Below are 13,860 nucleotides of genomic sequence, written 5' to 3'. Positions count from 1 at the left end.
ACAGTGTGAAAATGTATTATGCTTCTGTCACAGAGGCGAGTTAGACCACAACAATTATACTAGTGACCTAGAACTCGCGTTGGCAAGTTGAACCCAGCGATGTCTGTGGCTTTAAAGATGAAAGATCAGAAGAGTTGTGGTAAAATTGGACTTCTTTAAGTATAAGTTAGGAGATGTTGTGGATAGGCCAATTACAGGAAGTTGAGACAGGATTAAACAATAGGAGAAGAAAAGGCTTGCAGGACTAGTTGGAGTCTCTACCTCCAATAATATAATGTTCGACGATAAGGATTTTAGTTTTGCTGGTAGTAATACGATAAGATATGGTAATGAAATTAATACAATAAACCAATTCCTATTTTTTTCCCCTTTCAAATGGAAAGACTGTTTCTATACACTTTATTCAAAACAGTTAGTGAGTACAATAGCCAAACTGACAACACTTCCATTCAAAAGTCTGCTCCCTACAATGTGAAACTAAAACTAATCAATCGGGTCAAATGGATCAAATTCAACAAAAACATAAACCTTGGTCCAGAATTTCCCTTAAGTAATTTGAACCTGGCTCTGACTCTAATCCTGAGTCACATCTCCATAACCAGGACCCAACTCAGCCATTTAAACCCTCTAATTCACCCCTGTTTGAAATGCTTTTAATCAGTTTTTAAAAAATATCAGTCTCAATTCCTTAAGCAGCAGGAGCTATTGTCACAAAAACTTGTTTTCTTCTCAAAAAATTGGGTCAGAAACAAAAGTGTGTCATTCCCTTATTTTTAAAAAACTATTTTATTGGATAAGAAGTGTGCGTGTGTATGTCCAGTCATGGTCACCATGGTGAAGTCCTCCTAAAAATCGTCATGACAACTCAAGCCATCTACAGCCATGTTGTAAGCCAAAACACGTAACTGTCTCCTACGCATAAACAACATTCACACATGTGCCCACTCACACACTCACACACACAAACACACATATACATGCATATGACAGATTGAAAACTCAGTGTCAAAATAGAGTAAGATAAGCGTGAGATACAATTATGATGTTTATGCTGCTCAGACTCATGTAAGAAATGAAAAGTAATTAAAAACAACAATTCATAATATCACACTCTGTTTTGATTTATTTATCCTGCAGGCATTAACATAATAGACTATTTTTGTCTTTAAAAATATCAGAATTCATCTTTGGAACAGGAGAATTATTGGCATGTGCCTGAAGGTGATGACATCCTGAGGGCTCTCACCACCAGCTCACCCAGTCACCTTTAAACACACACAAACACACACACCCTGCCCCCAGCGCACGCACACACACACACACACACACACACACACACACACACACATACACTGCTCGATGTTTGAGATAGAAGCCCACCCCCCCTTCCCATCCATTCCAGTATCTGACCCATTTTCCTGTGCACACTCTGAAGACGCTGCAGAGCCCTGCCACCCCTCCTTGTTTCCACTGGGGTGGAAAGCACTAGTGGAGTGGGAAAAGTAGGGGAGTGGGAGGACAGGGGCAGTGGAAGATGAATTTAAGGGGGGGCGGAAAGTATCAGGGTGAGTGAGTACGTCCATTAACCCTCCCAGAGGAACACCCCAGGGGTGCCAGGGGATTGGCTCTTGTGCTCGTGCTAAATGTGTGTTTGTGTGGTGATGTGCGTTTGCTTATGTGTTTTTTTGTTTGTATCTGAAAAGAATTTCATCCAATTCTGCATTGAATACATCTTCTCCCTCACTCTGCTTCCTCTTTAGCTCTGCCGGTGCCGCCATGTTGTCTAATAACTTACATTCTCCATTCTGTTGTTATGTTTGTTTAAATATATTAAATGTTTGAGGACCAGTGAAAAAAAGATTTCATGACTTCTTACTAACTTTTAGTCTTAAAGGTACAGTGTGTCAAATTTTGGGATATGTAGTGTTGAAATTGCATGTTGCAGTCTTAAGTTATGCCCCCAAAACACTGTGTCCTACATTTCCCATGATGCAGCTTAAGTGTGTAATTTATTAGACCCTCTAGGTCTGGAAAAACCCAATATCTTTCAAGCTTCCAGTTTGTCTCCGAGCACAAACCAAGATACTTGTGACATCAGAAGAGTAATTTTTGTCAGACTTGACAAAGCTGCTTCAGAGCCACAGAGATGTTATACTGTAATACTGACGTTAATTGTTTGCACAGGCTGCATACTGTGTGAAATCGACTTTGACATATAAAATGGATGGAACGCCCCTTACCACATTACCTTTGTATTGATTTTCCATCCTTCAAACAGCCGTTCAAGCAGTTTTCATTCATTTCTTGATGCAGAAAAAAAATCACCACCTCAAATTTGAATAATGTGAAATAGGCTTAAATTTTGAGTCTCAGGGGAAAATGAAAACCATGAACAAACCTGGTACCACCTATGTCTCACTTATCACACGTATGAGAACCAAAGCCAGTTCTGTCGATACTCACACAGCCCTGTGGGTAGAGGTGAGGTTTAAACTGCAGCACTTGGGTCACCCAGAAAAATGTGCCATCTTCCACTCTCAGTCCTCTGGTCACATTGTGAGCAGGTTTGTGGTCCAGTGATCAAGGCAGTGACAAGGTCGCCTACTCGAGTCTCACTTGTCGGTTTCATCCTGTCACCATGTGATGTAAATGGAAGTGAGAACACCTACACAGTGCACTATACAGTGCCATGACAATCATATGACATCAGTATTACAATGACAGAGCTTTAGTATCACCTGGTTAGTTTCTGATTGGCTGGCTGGGTGTGTGCGTAAGTCTTAACACCTCATGACCTTATATGTGACATGTTTTCACCCGTTATCTACATGTTCTTCATTTTACTCTTCTCCTGCATGAATGGAAGTGAGTGGACGGTTGTCAGCTGCAGGTGTGTGCACCGGTAGAACATACACATGATGATTTTAGTTTTTTTATTTAAAACTTGCATTGGATCCACCACAGTAAACCACCAGGAGACCGTGTAGGTGTTTGTGTCAAGAAAGTGTCCAGTTTCACTAGTTCTGTTTGTGTGAGTCTGTATTTTATGTGCTTATCCTGGAAAGAGAAGTGAAATGGACACTTCCGCTCTTTTCTAAAAAAAGACCTTCCATTGCAACTTCCTCTTTCTGACAAACCAAGCATGCACTCACCACTCTCACACATACACACACTATTTATATGTCCTTATCTGGCATAATGTGGTGATCGTGTGTGTGTGCGTGCGTGTGTGTGTGTGTATGAGTGAGTGAGTGAGTGAGTGGAAAATAGTTTGGTGTCATGGCACAATATGCCTAGGAAACAGCTGGTGACTTCATGTATGCACAGAGTGCTGTGTTGCAACAGCTTACTATATATTATTATTCAACTATGATATGTGTGTACATTTATCAGTGTGTTTGTGTGTGTGTGTGTGTGTGTGTGTGCGTGTGTATTTTTGTGTGAATTAGTGAGAACGAGTGAGAGAAGGAAAGTGTTTTTTCAACAAGTGACGTAGGTTTCTGGTGTTTTCCAAACCAAGAGACGGAACCAGCAGTGACGAGGATGTGATGTCATCGTCAGGTTTTATTTCTCACTCAAACTGCGGCCCCACGTCTCACCCTACCCTTTTGTCATTTCTAGTCTATATTTCCGTCGATGTTCGTGTGTGTGTGTGTAGAGTCTGTCTCTCTGTGCACATATCTGTCAGTTTCTTTCCCCGTCTTTATCTCTTGCCTCCCCTCTCGTTCCACTGTTGGGGAGTAGGCGTTCAGTGTCTGTTTTTTATGAATGGGATGTGTTGTTTACTCTCCGACAGTTATTTATGTCAGTGCTGATGATGAGCACATACAGTGTGACCACACTTCCTCCTCTCTTGCCCTTCTTCCTCTGATTGTCTAACGCTCTCCGCTCAATGGTAAAATGCTGTGCATGTCTGTCTTTGAAGTAGCTGTGAATGTGTGTTTTTTCTTTATTGTGGGCGTTCTAGTGTGAGTGTGTGTGCGCACGTGGGCCAGAGCGTTGAGGGGTCTCAGTTGGCTTCTTTTCAAAGATAATTGTTAAAAACATCCTGTTTCCAAGGGAGAAAGAAACAGTTGAATTTTTTTCCAAATGATGTCACACAGCCCACGCCAAAAAAAAAATGCAATTGTATTTCATCGTATGACTGCACAGCCTCACAGCTGTCAAGTTTGCGTCAATTTGTGGCTTTTTTCGATGATAAGAAACAGATATTTTTACCTAAATGACAAATCATACATCACACATGACCATGACAAATAAAAAAGTATTATTTAATGCACTGGAAAAAAAAAAATCTTTCTCCTAATTTTTACTATGGAGATTAATTTAAACTTGTATATGATCAGAGTTTGACTTAGTTCTGTTTAAAAATATGAGGTTACCTAGTCATATAATCATGTTTATATTCTAAATAAGTGAGTTCTTAGCTTCCTGGACATAAAAGTACTTCTTTTATCACTCAATCTATTCAGACAGCAGTGCAAAACTGAAATTTGCAGTAGGTTGCTTCATGAATCAGATGGCTTTGTAAATTCTGTTGTTTTAAGATCTTTTTGTTTACCTACTCAATACCTAAAAAATTGTTTGTACAGTATACACACATGTTGGTATGTTAACTGTGAAAACCAGTAGATGGACGCTATTAATGTTCACATACTCATGAATCTACCGTGGCATGGATAATTCATATATACAAGCCTGGAGTTATTATTTCTTGGGTGCAGACCCATGTCCTGTCAAATACACATACATAGTATGTCAGTGTGCTTATGAGTGTGTGATAGCTTGTGTGGGAGGAGGTGTGAGTTTGATTTGTGAATGAGCAGAGCTTGTAGGGTTGGGTTTTTAATGAATGTTTAATTAGCATGCCATGAAAGATCTGTGGTAACAAGCCAATACTGTAGGTGATTAAAAAGACAAACACACAGGAGCTCACTCTCAATATTCTAACTGGTGTCCTCTTTTGTGACTCAGTTGGTCACGATGTGTTTTATTGTGAACAAATCTTCTATGTTTATCTTGCGCCCTGTAGAGATTTGTTCAACGTTGTGCCCAAACAATAGTAAAACGGTACATTTTACAGTGTTGTAATATGTTATTTTGAAGGCTTAGCTTAACCACTTTTGTATCACATGTTTCGTATTCTACATTTCATAGGGTTAATTTATTTTTTCTATAGCTCCTTCTACTCAAAAAATAGTCCCTATGATAACTGTTAAAAGTACCATCTGCGGAATAACCAGAATTCACAGTTCTAGCAAGCGCTTTGATATTACATATGTTTACGTTTAAGTGACAAAATGCTATAGTGGACAATGCAGTTATGGAAAGGGGATCTATATAAATAAGGTGACTTCAGCATATAGGCACACCCAATGGGAGTGCCGCTGAAGCAGGTTCATTAACAGCCAAGATGGCTGCTCTGTTGAATCTGCTGCTGAGAGCATTAAACAGCTGCACACTGCAGGCTGTTTACATTTTTTCATCACTCTGCTCTCCCTATATATATTTTGTTGCTCTGTTAGCTTGTAGGTTCATTCTTCAGACCTATTTGATAATTATTTTTTAAAGACATTACATACTTTATTTAAATGGTGAACAATCTTCTGTTTTTCATTTACTCTTACTGAAATTCCTGGACCTATTGGAAAGCAGATTTGGTGTCTCTGGCCTGGACCTCACCTGGTTGAAGTCCGTGTGTAATATTAAATGTATTTGGATACCAGATTTGGTGTACTCCAGGGTTCTGTTCTTTGTCCTCTGCTTTTCTCTCTTCATATTTCCCTCTTGTTTAAATAGTAAACAGTCATTGGATTTTCACTGTTATGCTGATGATACCCAGCTGTATGTCTATAAAGACTGACATCTCTTCTTAAATTATTAAATGAGAGGTCTGATTGTGATATGGTGGATGTCTCAAAATTTCCAGCTTAAGAATTCTGGGAATTCTGGTCGTTGACCAAGCCCGACATAGACTGCAGTTCGAGCAAGTGACTCTCGATATCGACATGCGATTTCTCATAGTCTGACAGCCAAGAATCTGGGTATTAAGACTTGATCATTGTCTTGTATTCTAGCCAGACAGGTGCTCATGCTAAGTCTTCAAAAGGTTCACAATGCTGTGTTGAGAATTACTAAGAATAACTAAATCCAGACGATTGGTCCACATTAAACCAACATTAGCTTCCCTCCATTGGCTCCCTGTCCATGTCTAATCAGACTTAAAGTGCTTTTAATCACACACAAATTCTATATGGGTTTACCCTCGATACTTTGCTCTGCGCTCTCAGGATATTAGACTCCTACTCTCCCCAGAGTTAAATAGAAGTCTCCTGGCTGCAGGAGCTTTTGTTATTAGGCCTCCTTTCTCCCTACTGACACTAGACTTTCTGACTTTGTTGAGGCCTTCAAATTCAAAGTATTCAGTGTAACCAGCGCTGCATGAAAGGCACTGTGAAGTTGCAATGAACAGTAGAAACCAGGCAACAACTTAAAATTAAGGGAAATAAATGTCTGCTTATGTTTTGACTTAAGTAAAGCCTAACAAAAATACTGTCTATTGGTTATGAGTATTAAAATGCATGTCATTATGTTTGTTAAGTATTTGTTAAAAATAATGGAAACAGTATGCCATAAAGTTTGAGTTTATTTAAACTACTTCTCTTGCTCTTCGCATTCAGGGTACTCTCATATGTTTCTATTGCCAAAATTGAGTATTGACATCTCCGCCTGCCTGCTGTGCGTATTTGAACTCGTCTGAGGACATCCAGTTTGAGTGTTTCTCCTCCAATGCTTTTTCCGGTTGAGGAACAGCAGTTTTTTTGTCGATGGGGCTTATGGATTGGCGCACTTTGTTTCCCTGCCCCCTCTCATTCGCCCACACATGCAAACACTGCAGGAACAAACCAAATTTCGACTTTATTGCGTCGGTCAGTTGACAGAAGGGAGACTTTAAAGTTTTTAAGCTTACCTATACTGTTAATGTCTTTGAGTTGTGAGAGAAAAGGGAGTTTGAACTCAACAAACACACAATAACAGAACCACTGATCCACTGTTTCACAAGAAAATCTATCCATCCTTTATCCACAGCAATTTTTTTTCAGGGTTCTGGACATCTGAAGCCTGAGGCAGGGTACACTCTAGTCAGGTTACTACAGGTTGCCTATTTAGGTAAGTTAACCTAACCTGCATGTTTTTTGACTGTGGTAAGAAACCAAAAGAACCCAGAGAAGCCAGGATCTTCTCATCAAGAGATAACAACAAATCTGTCGATGACCCTGATTCCAAACGCCACATCTAGCTGACTCAGTTATGCAATTGTGGTAATGAATTTGCTGTCTTAACATTTCATGGTGTTATCGTTGTTGCACCACACAGTCGGCTCTATCCTCTCTTGTCAATACTAGTACTTGAGTTCAGCATCAGAGTTACAACTCATTACCAGCTTGCTCTGTTGGATCCTGTTAGGTAAATTAATCTTTTCCTCTCTGTGTCTTTCCTCCTCTTGCCCAGTGACGTCACGCATTTGTTGCTAATGGAATCTCCAGCCAGGCTTTGTCGTGGCAGCAGGAAAAACCGAATCATCGGGTCACAACAGCGACCCAATAACTGTCCTAGAGAGTGACGTCACACGCACGTCTTACTCCAGCAGCTTTACTATACACACCAGGGACACGGTGAGCTGGGGGAAACCCTCACTAACACACACACACACACAGAGCCACACTCACTAATCCAATTATAGTATTAGTTAGTGGAAGCCTCGCCCGGGCCTCCTTGGACACACGCTGATCCACTTATTACTGGATGGATAGGCCGGGCAATCCCAGTGTTTCCCAGCTCTAAGGTGCTTAAGTGGCACTATGCCAGCACATCAGGAGGACACCTCATACGTACAAAAGAATCCCCTTGCTATTTTTGTGGCCATACACGCTCCCTGTCTGGATGAGCCAACAAAGACCAGAAAGGGGCCAAGAAGTGACTTCCACTCAGTCAGCAGAGTAGCAGAGAGTGAACCAGAAACTCAGAGCTTAGCCAGAGTAAGTCACTTTCCCCTGTGCATGCCTCTGTCTGCTCAAAACTCCTAATCACATGCCAGGAACAGTCACGGACATATACAGAGTGGAAATTATTAGCAGGAATGAAGAACAATCAACAGATGGAAGACCTTGGGATGTTGCTTTCCCCCACTAAACATGCACTCCTTTTCCATGTGCTATAAAACCATTGATATAATTTCTAGTGGGCATGTGTGTGTGTGTATTTTCGAGAGCCTCTCTTGTTAAACAACAGCACAATGAGGTACACTCCAAACAAGGCCACAAGTCCATACAGAGGCTCCTCTTACCTAACACTCACAGTGTAGTGGGGCTGTTATCTTCTCTTTAATTCTCACACACACACACACACAGACACACACAAAACGGCGTAGCCTCTTTCTATGTGACAAACTTACATGGTTGCACTGCATAAAAAGACAAATAAATAGAGAAAAAAAAGATGTCATTGCTGCAAATTGATCAAAGAACGCTCACGAAAAGGTGACCGAGCGACAGAAAGTGAGCCGTGTCCATCATGTGTCATGTCAGACCCTCCCTCATGTTAATGTACCATTCATCAGTGTCATAGAATGATAATGACTCTCAGCCCTGAGAGGCCGCTGCAGCACTCAGACAGAGTAAAGCTGTCCACTCCACAGTTGGCCTCTCTGTCTGTGTGCTCCACTGTCTCTCTTTTTCACGCTCTCTCTGTTTATTTGTCTGTCTCTGTTTCCACACTTCCTTGTCTCTGTCTGTCTGCCTCTCTGTCTCCTCACTCGCCTATCTTTTGTCTGTTTCCTTGTTCACCCTTTGTGTCTGTCCATCTACAATATTTAATCTAGAACAAGAGATCACATGTTCTCATTTCACACTCAGTTCACTGGTGTGAAATCCAAACTGCTTTTTACATTTTTGGAATCCTGCCTTTATTCTATTTTTCAAAAAAGCAAATTGAATGTGTGAAAATCTGGTTTTATTCAAAGGAATTGGGCCCATATCTGTAACTCGTTGAGTATTGCCCTAATTTCTTCCTACATTTCTGTAACTAGGACGTTTTCAGAGTCGTGCTCATCTGAAGAGCACATTGTTTACTGTAAACTGTGGTGTTCAGTGTGTTTTTGCAGCAATGTTTGGGTGTGTGCACTGGAGATAAAATACAAGTGAAAATCTGTCGTGAAAAAGAGTTAAGTAAAGTAAAACAACGAGCCTAATGCATACCGTGATTGGTCTGTGGCAAATATGTCTGTGTTATGAAATGTCTTATTCAGTCCCAGTCAGCTCCATGTGTTTCCCAGGCGAGTAGCATATGCTAGCAGTTGTCCAGTGTGAGTAAACGGCCTCTCTCACATGGAAAGCAAAGGGTGGAGAGAGTCTGAGGTCTCAGCTTGAGGGGATATGGGGGATAGCACATAGCCTTGGGGAAGTTTAACGATGTACAATGTGTGTGTGTGTGTGTGTGTGTACGTTGTCTGCCTGGGGTGAACTAGAGGATGTTGATGCTGATGTGTTCTGATGGACTCACACACAGACACAGACCCTGCCTGTGACTCACAGACGAGATGCGTACCCCCTCAGGGATAGCCTGAGGAACACACACACACACACACACACACACACACACACACACACACATACATATGCTTGCCAGGTTAGATATCTGCCAGAGCAACTCATGGATCTTGTTCTAGCAGAATAGAGGGATCGGAGCGGGGAGGGGCATGTGGGACTGAAATTCTTCAGAGACTGAAGCCGTGGTTGAAGCATCTCATTGTGTCTCTGCTACTGTCTGTAAATTTCTGCTACTGTGAGTTTCTCTGTAAAATTAGGTAGAGACGTGGTGAGGTTCCTCACTCACCTCTGGCTCAGCCTCACAGTGGAATGAACACATGTAACCACAATGTTCTGTTCTGTGACTGCCTGTCACTTCTATAGCACGGGCCATGAATGGTCCTTATTGAGCGGCTGTGTGGAATGCGAGGGTGTATAGCCGACTTCTCTGCAGGGCACTGACGGCAGACATTTTGGACAGCAACTGGAGGGTGTAGGGTTGATAAAGATGGATCATGAGGCTAGAGGAGGAGAGAGAGGCGGCACTCGAGTTATAGCTCTGAGCCAAAGACTTCTCATTCTCTCCCTGACTCACTGCACATAATTAGACATTAAAACATGAGTGAAACACTTAGAGGAGCAGTTGCTTTGCTGTGGATGAGGACCCTTGCATGTGTACACAGAAATTAGTGTGGAACGTTTGGGAAGACAGAGAGAAGAAGATACACACACACAATCTCACAGATGCAGAAAAAGCCAAAGGGTTAATATGAGCTGTGTGTGACGCCAACCGTATGCTCGTTATAATAGTGCTGGGAGCCTCCAAGTGACAGATAGCAAATACACGCACAAAGGCTGATCAGTTGTTCATTTTGATTGCATTCGTCACAAGTGACCGCCAGTTTGAAGAAACAGAAAATGACCTTGATACTGGTGCAGATGCTGCATTCGCTCTTATGAAGACTCAAATTTATCAAGTTCTTGAGCATTTGAAGTAATTATCATGTTTCATTCCTCTTTTACAGCAAAATTGGTGGGTATACAGAGGTTTTTATAAAAGCCATTGACTCCTTACCATTGGCTGTAGAGGAGTTCTATTTTTCCCTGTTTGTCTCGAACAAACTAGAAACCAATGCATGGTGCAAAGATGTAGCAGTAGCGTCTACTCTGCCAAAATAAAGAAGAAGAAGAAATTAGCGTGTTCACCCGAGTGCCATGTTTCCAACACTGCTGATCGGATTGATTTTTGACCAATGGAAAAGAGGCTTTATAGAACATGGTGAAAGGAAAGACACAGTGTCACAATGTGAACTTAGTAAAAAAGAGAGAGTTCAAATTTGTACTTAGTCAGATGTTTCTTTGCTTTGTTAACGAGAAACAAGATGTGAAAACAAAAATCAACTGTGGCTTCAGGCAAGATGACCCTGAATGTTCTTAATGTGACTGTGAATTTATAGCTCAGCAATTTAGGAGTGTCCTTTCACCCTCTTCACAAGTTTTCCATCTGCTGCCAACTATTCATCTTTGAATGCATCTATTGTCCCCCATGGGCCACTGTAGGTGAGTTGTGGGAACTGGTGACTGGGAGATTCTTTCCAAAGCATTCTGGGTTCGAAAAAAGACAGATTTGATGACGGTTGTGTCTGAGTATAAAAGAAAAAAAATATTGGCACCACTAAGCCAGCAGTGAAAATTACAAAAAATGAAAAGGGACAATTTCCTCTTGTGCTGCATGTTTCCAGCAGTGGGAAACAAGTGTGAATATGTGGTATATTATGATTTACACTGAATCAGAACTGGACAAATGAATGGTTTGTTTGCAACATTCAGTAAGTGTAGATAGGAAGTGAAGCATTTGTGTGTGTGTGTGTGTGTGTGTGTGTGTGTGTGTCTGTGTCTGTGTCAGTGTCATTCACTGTATCTTAACCACACTAACATTACACAAGGTGTGTCTGCCTCTGTGTAACATCACTTCCTGATGTGCCAGCCTGGTGAACTTGATCCAGGTCCATTGTCATCACTGCTGTGATAACAATCACAACATGAGGACAGAGACTCACTAATGATCTGATGATGAAACTGAGTCAACACTCGATCCAAACCGTATGTTAAAGAATATCAATTCATTTTCGTAGTTTGGACCATCATTTCCAACAGTAACAATAAGACTGTACTCTCAGGTTAAAGGGATACGTCACTGATTTTATGCATCAAGATCAGTTTACAAGTCTTGTCAGTTGTCCAAGCTATGAAAACAGTTATGTAACGTCTTCCACGTCTCTGCAGAAGCTTTGTAACATCTAAGAAAATAACCCTGATGATGTCATCACAGAGGCTATCTCAGCTCAGATGTGTCAAATGCCCTGAATTTCTTTTTTTGTATTTACTGCTGCTATGTAGTTTGACAGATGTGGGCATTTACAAGCTATAGGAGGTGTATTGAAATATAATATGAATTACATAATGGAGAATGTAGGATCAAGTGTACTGAGCTTGATCCAAACCATAGACTGTAAAGTATCTTAATCGCCACCTGGAGGCTGGCTGCCGTATAGGTAAACCATCTCCTCCATGTTAGTATATGGACCAAACTAAAAAGTCAAAGTAAACATCAAATACATTTTTCTCATAGATGGTTACTATTTGTTCAAGTGTTGTTTCTGGTAAGTTTATTTTTCATTAGTTGCTTGATGTTAAAAACAAACTTGTTAAAGATAATGATTGACAAATGGAATTGATGATCGCTACTGCGCAGACTCTGGTGGTGTGTGATGTTGCTATGCAGGATATTTTAGATCATTTCTGAATAGTGGGAGGAAGTGGAGACACATCATCCATCTTTATATAAAATCTGTGATTTACATGCAATGAAAGTCAGGACATTTTGAACTCTGTTGTATCATTTATGAACCTTTTATTGTTAGTCTTCTGAAAGTCATCCAACTTAATGTAAGTATAAGACTAATGGAGAACTTAGTTTCTGAGGTATAGGAACATGATATTGTTTTAAAATGTTTAAGAAACATGAGACGTTTTATTTGGAGGAAAAACAAAGGCAAAAAAAGAGTAAAAAATTACAACCCACACTTTCTGCTGTTTTAATCATTATGTTGTTTTCTCTCCGGTTTAGCTTTAACCTACTATACTTACTGTAGTTGTGGATACAGCTGAGACATTCTGGGTAAACTCGTTTTCTCTACCTCCAAATGAAGTGGTTTAGATAAGTTGGCCTTATTGTTGACTTGTGAACAAACTGTTTGACCACAGCTAGGAAATGAAGATGAAAGTAACAGGCGGATAACAGGCATGGTTTTGTAGTGCAGCTGAATATTCTTGGGCTCTAACTAATAACTGTGATGGTTACAAGGACGAAAAAGACACTTCTCTGACCCATGCTGCTCTCTTCACTGCATTCCTTTAATCTGTGAACCTGTTTCTTTTTTCCTCTACATGACTTCATGAGTGTAATAGCGAGTCATAGATTTTGTTTTATTGCACTCAGGACGGCTATTAGGTAAATGTCTGCAGTAGTCGTTTATAGTGAGGAATAAACCTGACCACATTGGTATCTGAGGAATCTGCGGCATCATCACATTCTGTTCTGATAACAGTGGAACAGTCTGATTCCTATCACATGCAATGTTGTAACTGTCTCTGTCTACGGAGTGAGACGTGTTGTGTCCTCATACCATAATAGGCTTCTCCTAATAACTGTCCCATAATTCTAGTCTTGTGAGTAGATACAGTCGGCTCTGGCCTCAAAAGGAAGGGAGAGAAAGGGAGATATACAAGCTGTAATTGTCACTTTTATTCTCTCTTTCAAACACACACACACACACACACACACACACACACACACACACACACACACACACACACACACACACACACACATACATACACACACGCTGGACTCTAATTCACCCTCGATGTCAGACATCAAGGTTTCCGGAAGGAATTCCAGGCATCCCGGGAACTATCTTCCTGATTCCTAAAGGCTTAGTATGATGCTCATCCTGTCTAGATCCTCAGCCAAGAAACACACACACACACACAGTCCAACTAGTCCAGATATCCACTTGGATGAGCTGAATTTACCTCATGACTGAGCACTGGAGAATGCTGTTGTAATCCCTGCTGTTCCGAGCCACAAGTGATTTATTCCATCGCTGATGCTGAGGTGGCACCCACACACGTATACAAACACACACGCACACACACACAATTATACAATATACACCATTTTTTTCAAGAGAGATAAGAGTTAGAAAGA

At 40.9% G+C, this 13,860-nt stretch overlaps 1 long non-coding RNA gene across 1 annotated transcript in view; it reads left to right on the top strand.

Annotated features, from left to right (window-relative positions):
* Window positions 1-13,860, top strand: part of LOC109633160 (uncharacterized) — a 52,141-nt gene that overhangs the window by 16,312 nt on the left and 21,969 nt on the right. Inside the window, exon 4 of the long non-coding RNA XR_011245901.1 lies at window positions 7,513-7,676. This is a non-coding gene — a long non-coding RNA (uncharacterized lncRNA). The remainder of the gene's footprint in view (window positions 1-7,512; window positions 7,677-13,860) is intronic.

The sequence above is a fragment of the Paralichthys olivaceus genome, chromosome 13 (assembly GCF_024713975.1).
Source record: "Paralichthys olivaceus isolate ysfri-2021 chromosome 13, ASM2471397v2, whole genome shotgun sequence".
In the NCBI taxonomy this organism is placed as follows: Eukaryota; Metazoa; Chordata; class Actinopteri; order Pleuronectiformes; family Paralichthyidae; genus Paralichthys; species Paralichthys olivaceus.
This window is presented reverse-complemented; position numbering and strand designations above follow the sequence as displayed.